Source organism: Phalacrocorax aristotelis, chromosome 9, assembly GCF_949628215.1.
Source record: "Phalacrocorax aristotelis chromosome 9, bGulAri2.1, whole genome shotgun sequence".
NCBI classification, from domain to species: Eukaryota; Metazoa; Chordata; class Aves; order Suliformes; family Phalacrocoracidae; genus Phalacrocorax; species Phalacrocorax aristotelis.
This window is the reverse complement of record NC_134284.1, coordinates 19,010,400-19,033,617: the sequence shown is the minus strand read 5'-3', so window position 1 is coordinate 19,033,617 and position 23,218 is coordinate 19,010,400. Positions and strand designations below refer to the sequence as shown.

General features: G+C 47.0%; 1 protein-coding gene across 3 annotated transcripts in view; it reads left to right on the top strand.

The window, feature by feature from the left end:
• Nucleotides 1-1,645: 1,645 nt before the first annotated feature.
• Nucleotides 1,646-23,218, top strand: part of FOXN3 (forkhead box N3) — a 219,328-nt gene continuing 197,755 nt past the window's right edge. Inside the window, exons 1-2 of one of the 3 annotated variants that reach the window (XM_075103696.1) lie at nt 1,685-1,763; nt 17,167-17,287. The gene's annotated coding sequence lies outside the window, so the exon portion shown is untranslated. Of the gene's footprint in view, nt 1,764-17,166; nt 17,288-23,218 lie in introns of all 3 variants that reach the window. The other 2 variants (XM_075103695.1, XM_075103690.1) reach the window with 2 other exon arrangements.

The window sequence follows — 23,218 nt, the reverse complement described above, 5'->3', positions numbered from 1 at the left end:
GGAATGGGAACACCTCTGCCTCCATGTCACCAAAAGCTCCTATAGAAGGAAAACTGTAACTTTGCTCAGAAAACCCCAGGGGTTTTATATTCACTTTGGAATAAACCGAGACCATCCATCTATTGAAGGGGTGGTTGTTGGGGAATCAACAGGAGGTTATGGCCATCTGTACAGACGAGCAGTGCCCAGGGAGATAGCTAGGACCAAAGTGGGGGCTGGGAGAAGTTTCATGCCAGCAATTTTTACGAATGAAAGGACCGAGCTGCTACTTCAACCCATGCTGGCTTTTCAAAATCCATCCTGAGACAGCAAGAAAAAAGGGCAGAGGAATGACGTTTCCATTCCCTTCTGCCAGTAAAGCTGTATTTGTTACAGACACAGGAAAACATTACATTTTTTTTCAAATCTTATAATCAAAATTCAGAGTTGCTACTTTTTGCATATTGTTGACCTCCAAAGGTTGCAACATGCCGGTGCAGAATCTGGGTTTCTTTGTGACACTCCTATACCAGGTGTGTTGGGTCTGGGGTTGGGAGCCCTGTATAGTTGAGTAGTGGAGTTTGGGTAGGCAGGAAAAAGGGTTGGCAGGACACAGGTCTCATTCTGCCCTCTGTCCAGGCTGTGTCAGGGAAAGGATGTATCCCTTGGGGGAAAAAATTCTCAGCCTGTCCCAAACCAATCATTCACACATTATGGCAAAATAAATCTAAAGGGATAAAGCTAGGCTTTTCCTATAATCACTATAGCAATCGCATGTACCTTGAGTTGTCGCACTATAGGGCTGGTTGGAGAAAGGTAAATTTACAGTGAATAATTAAATGCCCTTTACAGGCCTGACAGCTGCCCGGGCGCATGGCAGCGCTGATGGCACGAGCTCCCGCGGAGACCCTGCCAGTCTCCGCGCTCACGGACTGTCCCTGTTCAGCCCAAAGCTGCCTCTGCGCTGCTTTCATGGGAGCAAGGCAGGAGAGGCAGCAGGAGGAGGCTGGGATGAGGCTTGCAGAGGGACAGCAAAGCGAGGAAGAGGAGGCAGGGCGCACCCTTGGTGCTGTGAGCTCTCCTGGCCTGGGGAGTTTTCTCTGTTGTTTGACGGTACAGAATACAGTATAACGGGGTGCCAGGTCTCGTCTGGGGCTCCTGGCGAGTAAGATGATAACAAAAATATCAGTTTTAGTTCTCAACACACAGAGGTCCGGCTCCAGTGACACGAAGGTCACTCACAGCTGCGAAGTGACGGCGAAGGCAGGCGGCCAAGGCATGCGGGCACCCACCGGGGGCCGTGCCCCTCCCGGCTGGGGGGCGAGCACAGGGCTGCCTGCCCACACCGGGGGTCGGCAGGGCCGGGCAGGGCGGGCACCCCAGCAGGGAGAGGAAAAGAAACTGCGGGACTAGCCACCCACCACCTTCCCGCAGCTCCGAGGAAGCCGCGTCCCCACGTACCCGCAGGAAAAGACCCCCCGGCAAACGGCGCCCCTCAGCCCGACCCCGCCGCCTTCCCGCTCCCGCGCCCCCCTTCTCCCGAAGTTTCCTTGGGGAAGGCCCGGCGCGGGCACACGCCGGCAGCTGCGGGGGGCGACAGCGGCGCGGGGCGGGGCGGCCGGGCGGGCGGCGCTAGGGCCCGGCGGGGCGCGGCGGCGGGGTGGGCGGGGGGCGGCGGCTGCCTCCCGCCGCGGGGCGCGGAGCGGGGCCGGCCGCGGGGAGCACCCACCCCCGCGGCGGCGGCGGCGGCGGCGGCGGCGGGAGCCGGGGACCGCGGCGAGGAGGTAACGGCCGCGGCGGTGGCGTTTCGCGGTGTCATCGGGAGCGGGTGTGTGTGCGGGGGTGCGCGCCGGCCCCCGCGGCAGCCGCCGCGCCCCGTCCCGTCCCTGCCGGGGCAAGGAGCCCCGGCCGAACTTTGGGGGCCGCGGGGCCGTTGGCGGCGGGCGGGGGCGCAGCGGGGGCCGCGGCGGGGAGTTAGTCGGGGCTGCCCCGCGCTGGCCGCCCCCGTCCCGCCGCCGAGCCCCGCCGCGGTGGGAGGCGGAGGGCGGCGCGGCGGCGGGGACGGGGACGGGGACGGGAGGAGGGCAGGGCGCTCCGGGGCGAGCAGGGGACGCGTGCGGGGCGGCCGCCGGCGGGCTGTGCCGTGCCCCGGGCCGGGCGGGCGGGAGGCGTCGGGCGCAGCCCCGCCGTGCAGCCGCGCCGCCGGCTCCCTTTTGTCCCTGTTGCCGCCGATCCGCGCCCGGGAAGGAGCCGCTCCGTAACTGAGGGGCTCCGTCTGTGCCTGCACGCCCGCCTGAAAGGGCATCCTCCGGCTGTTAGAGCCGCCGGGAGAGGGGTTTCCTTACGCCCGCATCAGCTCCCCTTTGCTCGCTGTTCTCCCGCGCTGGCTCCTAACTTGTCAGGAGTTACGGTGGGTTAATTTCTTCACGATGCGTGCATGCGTCCCCGCACCCCGGAGGAGGGTTTCCTTGTTAACCTGCCACCTACGCTGCGGTCAGTTATTATTTATATTATCAAAAATACGTCTGCGAAAATGCGTGTGCGCGGCTACGGCACGACTGCTGCTACAGCCCAGTTTACTGAAACTTTAATTGCAGCAGGCGACGTTTCACTGTGGAGCCATTTACGTCAGAGCAGACCGTTGCTCCGGTGGGATAACGGCGTCTCTTAGACGATGGGTTTTCACGCAGGGAGGGCTCGTGCTGTTTCATGGGATGAATCAGAACAAAAACGAGCAAACAATGAAAATGAGTTTGCGTGGTGTCAGAAAACCCAACGTGGTAACGCCTGTTAGAGGCGCGGTAAGTCAGGCAGCAAACCCCCAGTTTTCTCCAACGCGGCCCACGTATCAGCCGGTAAACAACATAAACTGTGATCACTTGGCAGCCGAAAATATAAGGCCTTGCAGCCCTGGCTCCTAAGCGTTACGTGTCATTAAAGTAGCTCTCTTGGAGGAGAGGGACTGTCCCAGGAGCTGTAAAATCTATAAACACTTTTCTGATTGGTTTAAAAATTTAGACACAGGAAGCGGATGGTATCTAATAACAGACAAGTGGAGACACTGTTGTCATGGAAACTGAGAAGACTACCCCCTCCCCATTTATTTAAAAAAAAAAAGAAAAAAAGAAAGAAAAAAGTCTGCATATCATCAGAAATGCCTGCAGACTGCCTTGGCTGCTGTTGCCTTTCCCACAGCATCTGTTGAAACCTGAGAACGTGCCTGTCAAATCAAGGTCATTTTACAATAAAACCCCGTGCCGCGTCTCCCCTCGTTCGTCTCTGGATGTTGTCCCGCACTTTCCACCCAAGGAGGAGTTTGGGAGATGAGCCCGCCTGCCCCGTGCCCGCCAGGCTGCCCTCGCTGTGGCGGGCGCCCTGCCCAGCCAGGCCTGCAGCCCGCAGGGGCTGCTCTGGGGAGGAGAGGCTCCAAGCAGCAGGACCGAGGGGGTTAAAAAAATAGTAGCGAGGGATGACTTTTTAATTTTTAATCGAATGACCAGGCCACGTTTCTTTTCTTGGGAATCTGTGGACCTGGGAGAGAAAGCTGGGATTGATTAGATCTCCCCCTGCTCCTCCTCATTTCAAAGTTATATTAAAATGTAATGATTTGGACTTGAATATTAAGGCCATTTCACAACTCTGCCTCACCTGCACAACAGAAGAAAAAAAAGGGAGGCAAATGGCTACAGGAAACTCTGGGCAATTGCTTTTAATAAAAAAAAAATAATAAAATCACTATTTGGTTATAGCGTGCTGTTTGAGGACAAAAGCAGAGATACAAGAATAAAATATACTTCATTACTGATGAATGCAGCATGAGAAAATCAGACTGTTATTGTGGTAAATTGAAGTTTTACTTTGCTGGACTATTGAAAGTTTATTGTGTGTGAGAGCGCTATTTTGCTTTTGGAGCGGGAGAGAAGTATTTCACAGCAAACTCACAAGAAAGGTTTTAGTGTTTTTGCTTATTTTCTTGGGCAGCAGGCGTTGATGTCAGATGTTCACGATGGAGAGATGTCTTTGAGTATTCACTGCGTTTTCTCCGAAACATTTCATTTTGCTCCCCTTAATCTTCATTTTGCAGTGACCGAGCCGAGAAAGAGCACTTGACTACTTTACCCACTGTATAAGTCATCACTTTGAAACCTTAAATGACCAGTTTGACCTCTTTTGCCTCTTTGCTTGCATATTTCACTTTTTGCATTATTATTTCTTAAGAAAACCAGAGGCTGGTAAGCAGGTCTTGTGGATCAGGAGGTAAATTCTGAAGGGTGCTGAGGCGAAGGTGCTCAGTGCACTCTCCACCCACCCACACCCTTGGACCTTGCCATCCAAAAAATCAAAGGCCTGGCTTTAAAATCTGTCTGGGGGCAGAGCAGCCTAAAGGGGTGGTAAAGTCAGAGGGAGCAGTGCCTGCTTCTGCTCACGGAGTCCCTGCTGGCTGCCGGGCTGGGATGGCGCTGGGGCGCGGGAGCCGGGACACCCTCCCTGCTGTCGGGGAAAGGCTCAGGGAGTTGGGCGCTTGCGTGTTTTAATCCAGCTCACGACTGATTAGCCAGATGCTGCTTTTAATTGCTGTGGAGTTCAAATGGAGAAAGTTTGCCTTGGTAGCGAAAGTGTGCTTGCTTCTAGAAGCGAATTTCCTGTTGTCGGGAGCACCCTTATCTGCAGGAAGGTTCGAGGGCAGGAAGTGTGTCAGTTACTTGTTTTTACACAGTGAAGGAAATGAGCTGGATTAGGTACTTTCTAGATTTACCCTTCATCGTCCTCCTTGTCTGTGCTACTCTATTTATCTCTAATGGTTTTAGTTTGTAAACGTTTTATGATGTCAGTCATTCCTGAGGGAAATGCAAGAAGTTAAATGCTGGTGTTGTTCTGCCATTTTTTGCTGTTAAACCCCCCCCCCCCCGCCCCAACCTCTCTGGGCCACATTTTCAAGAGTATCTAATTTGCAATTTATACCTTTTGAGTCTCATTAATGATACTCAGCTAAGCTTTTTTTTTCTTCCTCCCCCCTTAGAATGGAAGATCAAAAAATGCACCAGTTATTTTACTAATAGGAGCAGTCCTTACACTTCTGAAATGCCTTTCATCGTGGATCATAAGTCACTTTATAGAAATGAATTTTTTAATATCCACAGAAGTTGTGTGAGCATAGGAAGCTGAAACATAGCATTTCTCATGGACTGCCCAAAGTTGCAAGGCGAATGAGGAGCAGAGCTGGGAGTCAAATTAATTGCCCCTTATTCAGCAATTGCTAATGGATTAAAACTTTGAAAATGCATCTGCCTTTCCCAAGTGCGCTCGTGCTAATGTGCCAATGCAGTGCGTATGTATTTGGGATGTGGGGTCGGGGGTAAGAATATAAGCAGTGTTTCCAGAACATGCCAGTCGTTTACTGGTCCCCGTCCAGCCTGGCGCGGCTGGGATGCCAGGTGGGAGGCTTGTAAGATTAGACACAGCTTTGGATGAAAGTCCAAACTAAAGGCGAGGGCTGGGGTTTAGGTCATTGTGTTCTAGTAAGCAGGGAGGTTCAGGGAAATAAACTTTATTTCTCCGATGTCGGCTCAACAAGAATATTTATGGCATTAAGCTGAACTTTCACAGAGGGTTTTGAGGAGGAAACGTGGAAAAGTTACATAAACTTGTAAGAAGCTGCCTGGCATGCCGAGCAGCTTCAAGTAGTGATTTTTGGCACAGGAGATGGCTTGGTGTTAGGAGTCGTTCCTGGCAGAAGAGGCTGCCAGGGCTGTCCAAAAGCCTAAGCTGGGCTGGAACAGGACTGTCCTGGCTGATGCTGGAATTTGCCGGTTCATGACTTCAGATGTAACACAGTGCAGCATGACTTTGGCCACAATTTAGAAATATTTCTAATGAAACTGCATTTGGCTTGTTACCTGCTCTCATGGCCAAGCCAAAGTAAAACTAACAAGAATAATGAAAAAAAGAAAATAAAAAGGGACTCCAACAAAACAACATTTCATTTAAATGTAAAAGTTACAGCTGTGTTTTTTCAGAAGTGATCAGCTGATTCTGAGAAACCAGCCTGAAGCTCTGGAAGGCAAGGCAGTTTTTGGGAAGCGACTCTCTTCTAGGCTTTGGAAATCTGACTCCATTTCAGGTGCCTGAAGTTCAGTTGCCAAGCACGAGGGCAACTCAAACCCTCCTTAAGTTAACTGTAACGCTTTAGGTGCCGTTAGCAGTCTTGGGACTTGTACTTGATCTGGACTAAAGCTGTCTGTCCAGCTTAAGTTTTGCCCCTTGGCTGCCTGCATACCCCACGAAGGAGCGAGGCTCCCTGCGCCCCAGGTGCCACCCTCTGGGGTGGGCACAAAGCGACAGGATAGCCCTGCTACAGAGGTGACCGGCGAGAGGAGTCTGGGGAATGGTTAAAACTCGCCACGGCTGGACACATGACTTTCAGGTGGTTCAAGTTGTGTAGGACCACCCTCACTTTAGCCCCGGCACTGGTGGCCACTTGCTTGCCAGGGGTCAGTTTTTGTCTGCCTCTCTCAGAGAGGAAGAGAAGTAACATGTTAAACTCTTTCAAAACTCCCCCTAAACCTCATCTATTCCATAATGTTTGCAGAAGTTGGACAGGCTAAGTAAAACACGGGACAGTATTTTGTCACTCTTTCCTTTTATTTCTGTATCTGTAGTCTAAGATGCTGTTGCTGGAGATGGTGTTTCTCTGTGTCGGCACTGACTGCGGGACAAGCAGACGGCAGGGCTGTGACCTGTGGTCAGGGTTGGTAGGTGCCACTGAATGGAAGGATCTACCTAGCTGTTTGATGCTGTAGTTTTTTTCCAACATTAGCAGGAATTTACATCAATGCTAGCCAATATAATAAAATTTCCAGCACTGGTTGTTTTTAAGTTTTACTGAAAATAGTTTAAAATAAAATAAAAATAAATATTATTTAAGGACCAGGATGGTTTTGGCCCACACTGGCTTTTCCCTTTGCCCACCTCCCACATGCTGGGTTGTAGTGGGGTCCTGTCTGTGAACTCTGCTCAGACTGAGCGTGAGGTTCCCCAGTGAAAGCCCAATTGCAAAGCGCTTACCTGCCACCTATTTGCTGATACAGCCCACTCACAATGTCTGGGCATACTTATTTTTGTTGAAATGAAAATATACCAGACTTCCTAACAGACGGGGCTTTACGTATGAGGCAATCCAAGCTAGATTCTGGAAAGCATTTCAGAGTGGCAGCTTTCTTGGAAATTGCTTCTTAATGCTGTACAGCAAAGCTGTTGTTCTTTTTAGCGTAGCTCTTTGCAAGACCTGTGCCCGCCCAGCTGAACTGAGCAGTGGCCTTGCACCTCCTGTGACCTTGCCTCTCGTCCCGGGCTCGCCAGGCTCCCTCTCCAACCCCTGGCAGCTCTGCGGCTCCCCGGTACAGAGCTGCTTTTTGTTTTTTCTCTTGGGATTTGTAGAGAGGCCAACCTTTTCCCTGGATGAGGTCAACCTTTTCCCTGGATGAGGTCGGCTTCCGGCACAGCAAGCAGATGCAAACTCCGCAGCCCGGCCCATCCTTGCAGAGCTGCGCTTGATGTTACTCCCCTCAGTAAGATCTTCTCGTTGCCAATTTAATTGCTGGCCAGGCTTGCTGCGGAAAGGAGCAGAGGCATTCGAGGGGTTAGGAGAGGTTATTAGAGATGGGAAGAAGCTGAGGGTCTGAACCATCCAGATTTAACTGGATTAAATCTCATTTTACACCCAGCTCCAACTTGTTTTGATCTGGGTTTTACAGTAGATCATTTGTAAAAGCTACCCAATTAATATGTTAATTTTAACACCAGATTTTGTAAAGCTTTTTTGTTAGAGGTGGAGAAGGGAACCAAATGTTTTGATCCTATTTTTATCGTTATCTTCACTGAGTTTTTCTCACTCTGTGCTTTGCAGAGAGGAGTGAAATTTTAATAATTCACTAATATACTTTCACTTCATTAACATTTTATCATTCTGGCATTGTGCATATGGTGAACTCCTTAGTACTTTCATTAAGGGCCTGATCTTGCCCCCACACTCTCACATCCCTCCAGGTGTGGAAAACCCTAAATAGCAGGTGCTGTTCTGCTTTTTGGAAAGAACTTTTCTCGTTTTCCGATAGACAGTAAACTGAAGAAAACACACCAGTATTTTGCGGGGTGGTTTTTTTTTTCCAAGTTGTCTGGCTGTTTTTTTTTTTTTTTAAACAAAATTTAAACATTTCTACAAAGACAACATGGATGGCTAGGTTTGAGCCACTAAGTGCCAAAGCCTCCAGCCATTACAAGACTTAATAGCGTGGTCTAGAGAGTGTGAAGACACAGGGTGTTATTGTGGTATCATTTGCATCATTTTACACTGTGGCAGAGATTTATACTGGTATTAAAATGGTTATGAGAAACTTTCAGGTGCCTTACCTAGGATAGCACAGTGCTTGGTATTAGGATGGCACAAAACCATGTAACACTTAATGTAATCTTGGTGATTAAGTACATAAGTTTGCAGGTGTGTGCTCATGTTGTGTTAAACAGGTGCTTTTTAACTGTGTCCTAATTTGAAATTGGATGTTGAACTTCCATGGGGACTCTTCTTCCCTTTTTTTTGCTGCTTTTTTTTTCCGCAGCATAAAATAAAGCTCTGAATTGGTGCATGATTTGGTACCGCTAATTAAATACTGTTAGCACACCAAATTACTTCAGGTGTATTCAGAAGGCATAAGAAGCCAAGCATGGCTGAGGAGTGGACAGTGGGTAGGTGCAGGAGGCTTGAGAGTGGAAGGGGAACTTCTGGGTTGTGAGCAGCAGATAACTAAGGTCCAGGTAAGAATTTCAGTAGGTTACGTGTTTTGAAAAGAGTCTGGCTGTTGTGAGACTGGAGGACAAGAGATCACAGTAATAAATACAGGAGGTGTTGAGGGACCTGGCTGAAGGTTTTTACTTGTCAAATAGAATGTATTTGCTTTTAGAGGCACCAGGACAGAAACTCATCTCTGGTAAATTGGTATAATGCCATTGGAGCTAGTGGAATTACACTGACTTACACCAGCTGATGGTCTGTCTGGTGGTATTACAAGAAGAGTGAATATGTGAAGGGTGGGGGAACTGGAAGAGGTTATAGGCCTGAGTAACAGGGAGGGTGGAGGTTTGTTCAGAAGTGATAGAGAGGCTGGGCAAGTGAAGAGAGATCAAAAGGTCCGTTGCAGCTATATCGGGTTTGATTTGACAACAAGACACCCAGCCAAGAGGTGTCAGCAAGGCAGGCTGAGAGATGGCCTTGGCTGGAGAGGCAAGTCAGCGATGGAGAGTACATTCCTCATTGGCACAGTAGCGGTTGTTGTGTGAGTGAAAAAGATCACGTAGAGGGTGAGGAGGAGGGGGGAAAAAAAGGCCAAGGCCACAGCTGGAGCTAGAGGAGAAGACGTGGAGGTACAGAGCAATCGCTGCACAAGGACGAGGAGGGCTAGAAGACGGTGACTCATGAAGCCGAGGGAGGACAGAAGGCCTTCAGCCTGCAAGGAGGAATAGAAAACACGAAGTATTGCTTAGGGTTGAGAAGAGAAAGGGAACGACATTGACATCTTTAGAGACATGAGCCATGAATAATCTCTGCTACAATTAGAAAACTCTGAAAAGCTGAGCTATAAATAAACTACGTCTTAACTGGTACGTAAAATTTTTTTTTTCCTGTCTTCTATTGTTGCAAAGTGGTCTCATGTAATGGTGCAGCAGACCTTAATGTCCCGGGGATGGTTATAGCAGCATCGCTAGCTGATGCTGCGCTGCGTGGTGCTGCCGTGGCTGCTCTGTGCAGAGCTCTGCCCCTCGCTGTTCCAGGGGGTGCAGCAGCCACGTCAGCCCTGGTTTACCCAGGGACCACCATGCCTGCTGCAGTCGGGGTCCTCAGGGAGGCATTGCAGTCAGGTTATTGCTCAGGAAATTCAAACAGGTGCCAGAAGGGTACAGGTTTTTGATTAAATGTGCCAGCATTGTAGCTGTAGTTGCTGTACCCCGGTTATTAGGCCCTGCATGGGGGAGCGGGGCGGTGTTGGACCACCGGTGGGCATGGGGGGCAAGGGAGATGGTGGAGGGGTTCCCCTCTGCTCCGCAGTGCCTGGTGGGAGCAGGGCTGGGGTGTGATGAAGAAGGTCTGAGGAAAACATTGCAGCATCAGTTTCTGTTGTGACTGAGTGGGAGAGCTCACTTTGGATGTATTTTGCCATGGAGTAACTCGGTGGCAAGGAGGAACAAAACACAGACTGGAAAAAATGAGGTGGAATGTAGGAACAATGAGGAAAACTGTAGAAATTAGGCATGTGTGAGGGTGGTCACCCTTGTTCACAGCAGGTCTCATTACTGGAGTTACTGCAGCCCATTTACAGTCCTGGGGCCCACGGGAATGACTGGAAAGAGCCTGACTAGAAATGAGACTGGCTTAATTGTACCAAGACAAGAAAAATTAAAGAAAAACAAAACCCAGCATCAAAAGTGAAACGTAAAGTGCATTTTAAACATCCTTTTGGTTTTTGTAAGCCAGGGTGCCATTTCTAATGGGTGGGACACTCCCGTTCCCTGTTTGTGATGCTGGTGGTCTCCCTGTCCAGAACCTCAGAGGCAGCTAGCCTGGGTTGGAAAGTCGGCGTCTTTAGAAGCAGAAAACATTTTGGCTTTCTGAGTGGAATGATTTCTTCCTTTCTTAGTTGTATCAAAAGCATGTGTTGCTGCCATTGCAGCAGTTTGTGGAAAAAAAAAAAAAGCTGAGCATCTTGAAGGTAAAATAGTGGAGAGATGGCTCCTGCGGGAAGCAAGGAAAGGTGTGGAGGGCTCAGAGGCACAGTAACGGGGTGCGAAGGCTTTTACCACAGGTCATTCAGGTGGGTTATCTCCAGAAAGCAGTAGTTACCCTGTGGCAATGGCTGACACTAGTTGCAGAGCAGAGAGGCTCGTGTCCGCTCCTGGTCCCGTGCAGCTGCTGGGACGTTGAGCACCGACGTGAGCTCAGGCGGTGGCCTTGCTCTGGTTCCTCATGGGCTGGTAACGAGGCCGTGCACCCTCAGAAATCACTAATGGCGATTAAAGACCATGGCTGTAGGATCAGGCTCCCAGCAGTTCGTGCCTGTGCTGTCAGGTTGGAGGGTTGTACAAAAGTGTTGAAGAGATGCTAAGGATGAGGAAGGGGCCCTTTAACCCCTTGTTGTGGGGATAATTTCACACTGCTAGTAGCAAAGGCTTTTATACCAGAAAAGCAGTGTTACCTTTTGTCAATGGACTGCATGAAACAGCCTTTGCTGTGTTGATGATAAGAATAGTATCAGTCTTGTCCAGTTGTCCTTTCTCCCTGAGAGGGTTATGTCCCAAGCTGGTGGACTCTGCCTGCTCCCCATGTTGGCTGTGCTTGGTTTATTCAAACCATGCTTCCTCCCTTCTCACTTTTTTGTGCAAAGTGCATTCTGCTCAAATGAGGATGCCTGTTCACGGTGTGGCGTGGGCAGTTCAGGAATTGCTTTTAAATCTGGAGCAGGATTTTTTTTCTCATAGTAATTTTCATTCTGAATTTGTATTCAGTCTTGCTTACTACCGTCGGCTACTGCTGATTGTGTGTGGGTAAGAGCTGGGACGACAGAGCAGCAGGGATCCCAAACACCCTGCTCTGTCATAGACATTATGTAGAAAAAAAGATTTTCTTTCTGACCCTTAAAACTTACAGCCTTAATAAGGTATTTGCAGCAAAACTTACTCCAGTATAGAAGTCTCTACACCAGTATAATTATTTGTCCTGCTTTCATATTTCACGTTTTATTTAAGTTCCTGTCACCTGCTAATAATGTGAACATTGGGGAAATTTGGAGGGTATGCACACTATTGTTGGCATTTCTAGAGCAGCTGCTACTGGCCTGCTTGTGTTCAGCAGATTTCTTACTGTCAAAAACACTTTCAGCACATGAATCAATGGGCAGGAAACCACCTAAATATTGATTAATGTAGACAGAAACTGCCCTCCCACCTCTTGTTTATGCACAACCATGACAAAGGCAACAGGATTCGGCTCCTGGGCTGTTGGGAAGAGCTTGTTTTATTTCAAAAGTAGAGCTTTGTTTTTTATGGAGACTCGCAGGTACTAGTGCTGGGAATGAAACACAAGAGACAAGAGGTTCAGCCCAGGTACAACATCTGTAGGCGAGGAAGCGCGTTGACTTCTGCAAGTGTTGAATCAAGCAGCAGGGCACTTTAGAAAATCTAGCCAGTCGTTCCTTCTGGTGCCAACGTGAGAATGAACACTGGCAAAAATTGAAGCATGTCCCTTTTCATGTCAAAATCTATCGACTCTTGATTGTCTTAGCTGATTTCAATGAAGATTTTTCCTGAGCAAATAGCTCGGTATTTCATCATGTAGATGGTTGATGTTTAAAGTCCATCTTCATGTATTCATGGGGATCTGCCATGGGATGCAGTGGTGGTAGCTTCTGCTTTTATGGCTGCAGAATTTGATGCTCCATTGCCATCATCGATATAGTGATGGTGAGAATCATAGAATTGTTAAGGTTGGAAAAGACCCTTAAGATCATTGAGTCCAACTGCTAATCTATCACTGCCAAGTCCACCACTAAACCATGTCCCTGTGCACCACTTCTACATGTCATTTAAATACCTCCAGGGATGGACGCTCCACCACCTCCCTGGGCAGCCTGTTCCAGTGCCTAACAACCCTTTCGGTGAAGAAGTTTATCCTAATATCCAACCTAAGCTTCCCCTGGCACAGCTTGAGGCCATTTCCTCTTGTCCTGTCACTTGTTACTAGGAGAAGAGACCGACCCCCGCCTCGCTGCAACCTCCTTTCAGGTAGTTGTAGAGAGTGATAAGGTCTCCCCTCAGCCTCCTCTTCTCCAGACTAAACAACCCCAGCTCCCTCAGCCACTCCTGGTAAGACTTGTTCTCCAGACCCTTCACCAACTTTGTTGCTCTTCTCTGGACACGCTCCAGCACCTCGATGTCCTTCTTGTAGTGAGGGGCCCAAAACGGAACACAGTACTCGAGGTGCGGCCTCACCAGTGCCGAGTACAGAGGCACGATCACCTCCCTGCCCCTGCTGGCCACCCTATTCCTGATACAAGCCAGGATGCCATTGGCTGCCTTGGCCACCTGAGCACACTGCTGGCTCATGTTCAGCCACCTGTCAACCAACACCCCCAGGTCCTTTTCCTCCAGGCAGCTCTCCAGCCACTCCTCCCCAAGCCTGTAGCATTGCATGAGGTTGTTGTGACCCAAGTGCAGGACCCAGCACTTGGCCTCGTTGAATTTCATACCGTTGGCTCTGGCCCAATGATCCAGGCTGTCCAGGTCCTTCTGTAGGGCCTTGCTGCCCCCCAGCAGATCAACACTTCCACCCAGCTTGGTGTCATCTGTAAAATGGTTATTATTAATTTGTATTCCAGTGGTAGGTAAACAGTGTTAATATTTGGCTCTTCCCCAGCCACCCGTGCTCTCTCAGGTGCGTTCTCCATTGATACCAAAGGTGATTTGTGTGAGTATTCCCACTCTGGCAGCGAGAGTGATGCACGTATGGCTCTTTGGAGGCAGCAGATGAGAAGACTTCTTTATACACAGATATACTGCAACATGGATTTATATTGCTGTAACTGTGAAATCTGTATCTTGTTATGAACAACATGCAGTCCATTACTTGTTCGTGCAAAATTCAACACTTGACCAGCCAACGAAGCAAGGAGCAGAGGGCTGAACTCAGCCCCCTGGGCAGAGTGTTTTGGCCTTTTCTGACTTGCAGACCCTTCAGCCCATGGACTGATCTCAAAGTCTTGTGACTACAGGAGTGAGTGAAGGTGGCTTGTCAACACGTTTGTCTTGTGGTGATGAACTCTGATGTCTAATGACTGAACCCAGGTAACAGCCTTTCCCCGAGTTAGTGTACTCATCAGGTCTCTGTCTTGGCCACCGCACTTTACAGGAGCACAAGAAGCTGGTTGTCTTTACATTTAAATTTAATTGGCTAAACCTATTAAGGAGGAGACAGACAGACGTGGGCAGCAGCAGGATGACTGAATCCTTTTCCAATAGCCAATAAAGCTAACCCTCTTGCCTTAGAATGCCTAAGTAGCAGCCTAAAGAACTGCTTCGTCTGTGAGCTCTGTTGTGATTTAACCCCAGCCAGCAACTAAGCACCGCCCAGCTGCTCGCTTACCCTCCACCCGGTGGGATGCAGGAGGGAATCGGAAGAGAACTGGTGGGTTGAGGTAAAGACAGTTTAAAAATCAAAATAAAATATAATAGTAAAAATTGTAATGAAAAGGAAACAACAAAAAGAGAGAAACAAAACCCAGGAAAAAACAAGTGATATAAGCACTCACCACCCACCAACCAATGCCCAGCCCATCCCCAAGCAGTGACTGCTGCCTCCCAGCCAACTCCCCCCAGCTTATATACTAAGCATGATGTCCCATGGTATGGACTATCCCTTTACCCAATTTGGGTCAGCTGTCTTGGCTGTGCCCCTCCCCTCCCAGCTTCTTAGGCACCTGGCAGAGCATGGGAAGCTGAAAAGTCCTTGACTTAGTGTACGCCCTGCTTAGCAACAACTAAAGCATCAGTGTGTAGGAAAATTAACTCTATCCCAGCTTAAACCAGGAAAACTGCAGAAGGAAACATATTACAGAAATGCATGTAATGAGTTTATAACAGTGTGTTAATTACCACTGCCAATAGTTATATTTCATTTTTAAAGCAACTTCATGCAGGAGAATATAATGAAACATACATTTTCTATATCTTTGTCAGTCAGAAGTCCAAGAAGTGATTCCTGTTCCACTTCTGTCTTGTGGCATAAAGTAGTGCAGCTCCACTGAAGCCAGAGGCAGATAGCTGGGGAGAAGGCAGCTTCCTTTTTCACTAGAGAGCTTTAATGCAACATTGTTTTATTTCTGGACATTAAAGTTAATAACACAGCAAGTGTATTTTAAGTCTTTCTAGGACCTCTATATGTTAAATAACTGCGAACAAACTTTACAGTCAGTCTATAGGCCTTCATGATATATCATTTTGAGCTGCCTTCTATCTATTACGTTTTATCTGCCTGCAAAATCCATTTCTAATTCTGTCTGTATCTCCTTTGTGATCACTTGCCAGAAATCTATTCCCAGGATTCTCCTTATTTTAGTGAAATATCTCTGCTTCAGCACCTTTCCCAAGGTGGCTGATCTAATCACGGCACTATCAGTTATCACTTCTCATTTCCTTTGCTAGCTCTGTCAAATGCAATGCACAGCCTAACAAAGTGACATTCAAATACTCTCAGTGACCAAGGCTATTTCCCTCTCTTTTACTCTGCAAAACCGGAATTGTATGTGGCTTCTTAAACACGTGCCCTTCGCTCCAGGAATGTGACTTGTAAAGCGCCCTGTGAGAAAACTCAGTTAATATTAAGCAGATGAAATAGCTGCTTCTTTATTTGTCACAGGTAGGTTCCATTTATAGTGACCCACTGGATATTAAACCCCACATCCACGACCTCTTTTTTCAGGTAGAGGAGAGCGATGCTTCATTCCTGCCAACTGGCAAGAGAATCCTACATTGCCATCAGAGAAATGAAATTTGTCACCTCCCTGTTCCTCACCTCCATTCTTGTCTGTTTATATATACATGTTTCTCTTTTAAATATGAGTGTGACTGTATGCAAAGGTCAGCATATACCAAACAGGGTGCTTGTGTTTCTCAAGGATGGAGTCACCTGTATAGTGGGATCCTCTGTTAAGGTTAAATGTGGTTTCTATGGACACAGGTCCAGCAATAGCATCTTTTTTTTGGCCTTTTTTTTTTTCCTTGTGTGACAAACCTCTTAGTGTTATCTTAGATTGCTATCACAGACTAATACTTGTTTTAATAAGTGTGTGGCTGACTACTCCATCCACTCTGGAAGATAAAGTTATCCACATGCATCCTCACAGCCCTTCCTGCTTTGCGTCATTTAACACATGCTGACACGAGCCCTGCTTTGCTGCAGCCTCATTTCTCTATTGGTTTTTTTGCAAGGGCTGAAGCCTAAATCTTGTTTTTTTTGTTTTTGGAGAAAGCAGGGAGCAGGCTTTCACCAGACTGGCTAGGAGTGTGGAGAGAGCCCTCTCCACGCACCCTTCCCAGCTCCAGAGCACCATGAAGTGCAACAGTTGCATGGTGCTGGGAGTTTACCATGAGCAGCACAGCTCTGGATTTCTTCTGAAATCAGACAACCCGTTTTTTGGTTTGTTTTTTTTTCCCCCTGCACTGTGTTAAGCAAACTTGTCTTGCAGTCTGCAACAGATCAACACATGTATTTTCACTGTAGCCTGTTACAGGTTGCAGAACTGAGTTTGTTTCAGACAGCGGGGGGAAAGTTAGGAAAACAGGTTTTAAGCTGACAAAAAGAACCAGTCTGATTTGTTGTTTATGGCCCAATGCAAACCAGGTGCTCTGCATTTCAGTTCTTCGGCACATATTTCGAGGAGCTGTGTCACAGCCTGGCAGCTTCCAGGGCAAGGTGTTTGCAGTCCTTCACGGCTGTTCCTTGGATGCTGTCCCTTTGGTCGGCTGCAGAGGTGCAAACTGGGGAGCATCTGTCCTAATGGGATGGCAGAGTGAGCTTCTGCATGTCCTTAAATGGTAATTTCCAATACAGCTAAATAATAAGAATGGTGTCTAATGGCTTAAAAAACTGCTCATTGCTGCATTTTTTTAGCTATTTCTTCACTGTAAGAAGGTAGAGAAATCTGTGTTAAAATAATAATTAAATGCTGACAGTACTAAATTTCCACCCAGTGTGAGTTGGCAGCAGTTGCAAACCAAAACGTTAGGTCATTAAAGGAAAAAAACCGTGATTAAATACCTCTGTATGTTTTTCTGATTAGCTATTCTTAAAAAGAGCATGTGGCTGTAATAGAAGGGTGTACTTGACAGCAGCAATTGCTTTTTTGGGGAAAGGTAAAGTACTCAAATTTTAATATGTATACATGTGTGTGTGAAAGGATTTCTTGCTGATCTTAGCTATGGGGATATATATCGTACTAATCATCCATTTTTAAAAGCCACCACAAAATCTCCCTGCCAGGAAATATGTGAAATCCCCTCAATATTATGTTTCTGGAAAAAACAGTTAGCAGTGACTAATGCGCTCGGGGTTTTGTTTTGGTCTCTTTTTTCCTCTTCTCTGGCTAGACAGAACTGATTTTGCACTTGAGAGTTGAACAGCCACGGTGGATTTTGCTGTAGCGTGGATGGTACTGAAGCACTATGAGGCTCAGGGGCTGGCTGCAGCGTGCATCCTGCAGACATGCAGGTAAGAGAGTTTCTGCCCCAAAGAGCTTGCTGCGATGGGGAGGTATGTGAAGTTGGGTGAGGATTCGGAAGGGGGAGGGGTGGTGGTGTTGGGAACAGAAACCCCCCTTTACCCCATGCCCACTCATGGCTAGAGGTCCACTGCTCTCGGAGGCAGGCTAAAGCTGGCTCTCTTGACTATAAAAGCGCTGTTGGCTGAGGAGACTGCAAAGTAAAAATTGTCAAAAGGTGCATTTATAGGCTGCCACTTTTTGCCACCTGCTTCTTCCTTTGATGCACTTTACCATATATTTGCTCCAGTGTGCTTCATAGCAATGTTTTAGGGGCTGATATCTACAGCACACATATGTGTGGAGCTCTTTGCAGATCCTCTTTAAGGGATGTTGCTGGAGCTAGTGAGGAGGGGAGGATCCACTGCCAGTGGGGACTTGGGCTACTGCAGGATTGCTGTGGCTGCTGCTGGCCCTGGGGGAAGCCCTGGAGCCTGAGAGGGGTCAGTGGGCTGCTGAGCATCCCCTCCCCAAGTGTTGGGAGCATCTCTGAAAGCTGTGTGACCTCTGTGGCCAAAGCACACTCCCAAGCATGTGCTGAGTGTGGAAGGATGTTCTGGCTGCTGTGGCTTTTGCTCCCATCATATCAGAGCAACTCATGGACGGTGGTGTGTGTATTACAGTGGCAGCCTTGCGAGCCACCGCAGGGTCGTCCTTCCTTCTCCCCTCCTTCTGGCCCTTCCTTCCACAATTACATTTGAGAAACTGAGGAACAGATGGGTTAAGAGAGAGGTTATGGAAATTATTTCAGGCTAGTGTGTTGTTTGAAGACGTAGCGTAGGGTAATACAACCTTTTGTTGTATTAATAAATTCCTGTCTACACCCAGAAGTTGCATATGAACAGTGGTCTCCCAAATGTAACTTCTGCTACCTGAAAGACATAAGGGAAAGGTTCATCTGAAGGGGTTTGAAGGTATCTCAGCATCGTGTGCTTAGAAATTTACTCAGCACTTTTACTGGACTCTTTTAAGGACAACTAGGATATTCATTTTTCCCCTGGGAGCTCTGTAAGTTACACACTTTTTTTTTTTCCTTTACTATGCATTTCAGAAAGCAATTTCTCAGGAAGAGTGGTTCCAGTTTAATCTCCAGATTATCTGTTGTTTCTTTTCCACCCCAAGATAAAGCAGCTGATTAATCAGCTAACCCTAATTCAGGCAGAGCTGGAGACTATATATGGGCATATGTGTAGGGATCCAGACTTTAGGAGTACTTCTTTAGGTTGCCGTGTTTCAGCTGTATAGCCTGAGCGCATCAGTTATTTGGAGATGAGTGCAGGTGCTCCAGTGAGCCTGGCCACTGCTCAGGAGTCGGGTCCTGAGACCCCTGGAAACATGCCAGATTTGGAAAGCAGAGCAAAAGGCATATTTCTGGAAATGTTGGAGTGATGAATTTTTTGCAATTAAATGTGGTGACCAAGAGCAAGAGAAAATTTTGGCCCGTATTTCAATCCCGTGAGAAGATGTGCCAAGCAAAGAACAGATGGGATCAGGGGGCTGCCTGTGATTGTCTAAGTCTTGGGCTGCCTCCATTGTGGCCCTGGCAGAGGCAGCGTGACCTGCTCTCACTTATGTCTGCTGCCTTTGCTGCCCTGAAGCTCCCGCCTCAGTCACCGTCCTGCAGGGTGGCATGTGCGACGTGCCCCACCAGGACGTCCTTCCACAGTGTGCTGTGGGCAAGCTGTAGTCCCTCTGTATGGGGACCCTTCCTCATGAGAACTGACCATCACTAAAGCTTGGTGACAGAAAGTGGGTCTGAGAGCCTGGCCCTCATATCTCCAAGTTCATTGGGTCCTTGTAGTACTAGCACTAGGTTGAGACAAACTATTTCTCTGCTGACATTAATGTACTTGACCCTATAGAGTGCAAGGTAGCCAAGCAGTTACAGGCCATTAATCTCCAATTGCTTTTGTCAGGTATTATATTCATTAATCCAGGGCCAAACAGTGGTTTAGTTGTCAGCATAGACTATGATAAGATATTTTTTTGATTCCTGGTTAGTGCCAAGTTAGCATCTAGCTAGTAGTGTTTGCAACCGTGTAGACAGATGCCCTCAAATTTCACAAGTCGCTGCACCAAAGCTAGGGCTCAGCATCAGTTCATCCACTAAACGTGCTTTCAGAACCAGCTGCTTTTCCTGTGCTTGGATGGCTGGTTCAGTGAAAGCCAGCTGCTGCTCAGGTACCTGTAATGGGGGCTGCCTGTGTTTAGGTATCCTACATAGTGCACCACATAGCCCGACATACCTGAAAGGCAATTCCCAGAGAGCTCTTGACTAGCCGGGCTACTTTTTCACCCTGTGGCCTCTTTGGGCACAAATGGGGGGAGTTGGGTTGCATTATTTCATTCACATGCTGATTTTATTGCTTCATTTTGCAGAGAAGGAATGCTTCAGGCATCCCATGGCAGAAATTCTTCTTATTCTTGGACACTGCCTAAGGGTTACTCATCAGAACAATAATCGCTAAAAAATAATGATGCTGAGCACCAAGACCTACGGAGTGCTTTGGTACACCAGGCTGTGATGGTTGTGTATAGAGGGGCATCATATTGTAGCTTGAATTGCTATAAAAGGCTCAATAGCCATTCTTGGGCAAACTGCTGGTACCCATAGTCAGGAGGCTGTCCGATCTTGATCTGCAGCTGCTCCTGAGGTGAAAACTGTTTATGTTTTAATACATTAAGTTCTGCTCACACTGTTTAGTATGGAAGTCTTGTTTTGAAAGTATAACAAAAACAAGAAGGAAGAATATTGAGATGTTTTAACACAGCAAAAAGCATTTTCTTCCTACACAGTGCCATATCAGAGAGGGAACAGCTTCTCCTCCAGTTCTGTTTTGCTCTAGGACTTTCTCTTCTGAGATTTAAACATATGCTTGTATTGGTTCCTCAGCTGGTGTGTAACCGTTGACACAGTATATCTACTGACATAATGCGCTTTCCATGTTTACACCTGATGCTTTTGCTGTGCCTCTTTAAACTCAGCAGATCTTTCAGGTTTTAAACATGGTCCTTTTAACAGAGCTGTAACATGGGGGGCTTTGGGGTTTTTTTGTTTTTGTGAGAACAACATTGACATAATTACCAATAGCAAAAGAAAAAGATTAGGAAGATGCTCTTTATCCTGACGTCTGTAGGATTTCTTATGTCCCCTGCAGCATTTACCCTTATTCAGCAGATGGGGACCATGAAGCTCCAGGTGGCTGGATATCACGTAGCAGTTTGTAGCACACCTGGAGCAAAATCCAGATGTGCTGGGTGTCTGTGAAGTTTTGTCACTGCAAGGCTTGCCCTTCCCTCGGGAAGCTGCCCACAGCTGGAGGCGGGTCCATGCTTGTGAGACTCTCAGCACGCTCTGACTTTGCAGCTGGTGCTGCTTCAGATCCAGGGCAAAGCAGGGATTTCCAGAAGTGCATAGGTAAAGCCAGACAACAAATCCATTGAAAATCCTTGTGTGCCCAGGTAAGCAGCTGAGATCATGCAAACCATCACTTTTCTCAGCAGAAGTGGAAAGGAACACATTTGGGAACTATTGGGCCTGCTGTGCCTGGCCATAGGAGGCTTTGCTTTCAGATATCATTTGTGTGATTTTGTCCTAGCTGAAATAGCATTTGAGGAGATAGAGTAGCAACTTTAACCTCTGTTCAGGCCATCTCCAGAAAAGATGCTAATTATCAGATACTGGAATAAAATTCTGGTCCTACTGAAGGATCTTAATGATTTTTGAGGGTCCTGAGATCATCTGTGGTAGGTTGACCTCATCACCTCTGTTAGATACTCTGAAAGAGACTCTGGCAGGCCACAGCAACGTAGTTCTCTAATTTTTTTTTCTCTTGATTGCTGCTGTTGTCCTGGTTTTGGCTTTTGTTTTCCCCCAAATATAGGCATTATTATGTTTTCATCCCATGTCCCATGCATGTATTCTTCTGCTAATGAAGGAAAGGAAATGGTGACAGTCAGATTTCCATTTTTAAAAAACAAGAGCATCTTGACTTTGTTATATTTTTGGACAGGCTACAAGTGATAAAGTTGAAGTTCTCTGAGGATAAATGGATACTATCATACTGAGAGTTTACTGAGTGCAAAGTGTTTTGGAAATAAGTTTGTTTTTTCCCTATGAAAATTAAAGGCACCAAATAAGCTGAAGTGATTTTTGATGTGGTGCTTGGGATTTTTTTTTTCAGTTCTTCAGTTTTGTGCTACAGAAGAGGCAGTTTTTCAAGCTATGCTGAATGGAAATAGGGAGCGCCTATATTGTGTAGTCTGGGTCTTCAAGCTAGTTCAGCTGTTAGTAGGACCACTCTTAAGTAAGTCCTTTAGGCTGACGTAGGTGACTTCCTGCCATAAATACCATGCAGTTTCTATTTTATATGGTTCGATTTCATTACAAAATTTTCAAATTATCACTCATTCCTCTGCCCTACTATGATCTCTTTGGGTATTGTTTAAAGGAACATCCATCACAGTTTTTTGCGGACTGATATGATACCAGTTTGGTGCTCAGGACCTGCCCTCATGCCGCAGTTGTTCCCACTGTTAGGGTAAGGCAATCACAGAGGATTCCCATCCCAAGGATGCGTCCTCCACCACTGCAACTTGGGGACTGCAGTCAAAGAGGGTGATTTCACCTGGCTGTGTCCATGGGGGTGCACTGACTTCGGTTACAGTGCCAGGGACTGTGAATCGGCAGCTGTGGTGTTGAGAATGAGAGTTCTAGGTGCTTTGCCAAATCTGGCAGTGAGTTGCCTGCTGCTCGCTTTTTGTTTGGTGATTCATTGTAAAGCCGTAGCTACAAGTTTCACTTTCCACAGGGATGTTCTTTTTTTTTGCCTCTCCTAGGCAGGATAAGCAGAAATTGTTGGAGCCTGCTGCTATCTGTGGCTCATATCTATCATTACGCTGGAGGCAGACATCCTCTCCTCTTCCAAAATATGGAAGATTTCCAGTTAATCGTCTGGAAGCTGGGGAGGGGGCGGGATTTTTTCTTACTGTCTTCTTACTCTCTCGTGTACAGCCACTTGTTCTTTTTTGTTAACTGTTCATACCTGAAGATTTCTGAGAAGGGGATTGATACTGTGAACCATTAAAGAACAAGATTAGACAAGGTGGAACTGGCTTTGATTGCCACTTTGGTCTATAACACTCTGCGCTTTTCACTGCAGCACAGATGAAAGAATATGCTTATTCCTAAAATAAATAATAATCTGATGCTCACCTGAGTTTATCTATTCACTTGGAAGAAAAAAGTTTCCTTAGAAATGAGAAGGCTATTCAAGAATCTGTTAGGCATTTTAATTGCGGTGTGTGATGAATCCTTTGAAGTTTTATTACCTATTATATACTTGATTCAAAAGTTGCCTTTTGCAGTAGCTTAAGGTTTTTTATTTGCCTAAGAATATTAACATTTCTGTTTCAGTCTTTGAAAGAGCAAACTTTCTGAGCATGATTATGAACATTAGGTTAATGCATAATCCCCACTCAGAGGTTCTCCTAGATTTCCACGTGCTTGTTTAGAGGCTGTTCAAAGGTGCTTAGTTTTAATTGCCATTATGTGAGCACACAGAAATAAGGACCCAAGAGTCTTATCAATTATTTTGCTCACAAATTCATTTTTAGATCATCTCCGAGCTGTTCTAAGTTGAATTTACATTGAAGTTACTGGGAGGTGTAAAGGTTTTCATCCAAATAGGGAGAAGGTTCTGTTGTCTCCTTACTTAAATGCTCAGTGGTTATTCCTTTTTTGGTCTTAATGTAATTGCTGAGGATTTATTTTGTTTCATGTGACATTGGCTTTTGCATGTATTTTAACTGTCTTGCATGTGCAAAATTCTAGCTGCCCACATAGAAATAGTAGTATAGGTCTGTTTAGAAATGACATAAAT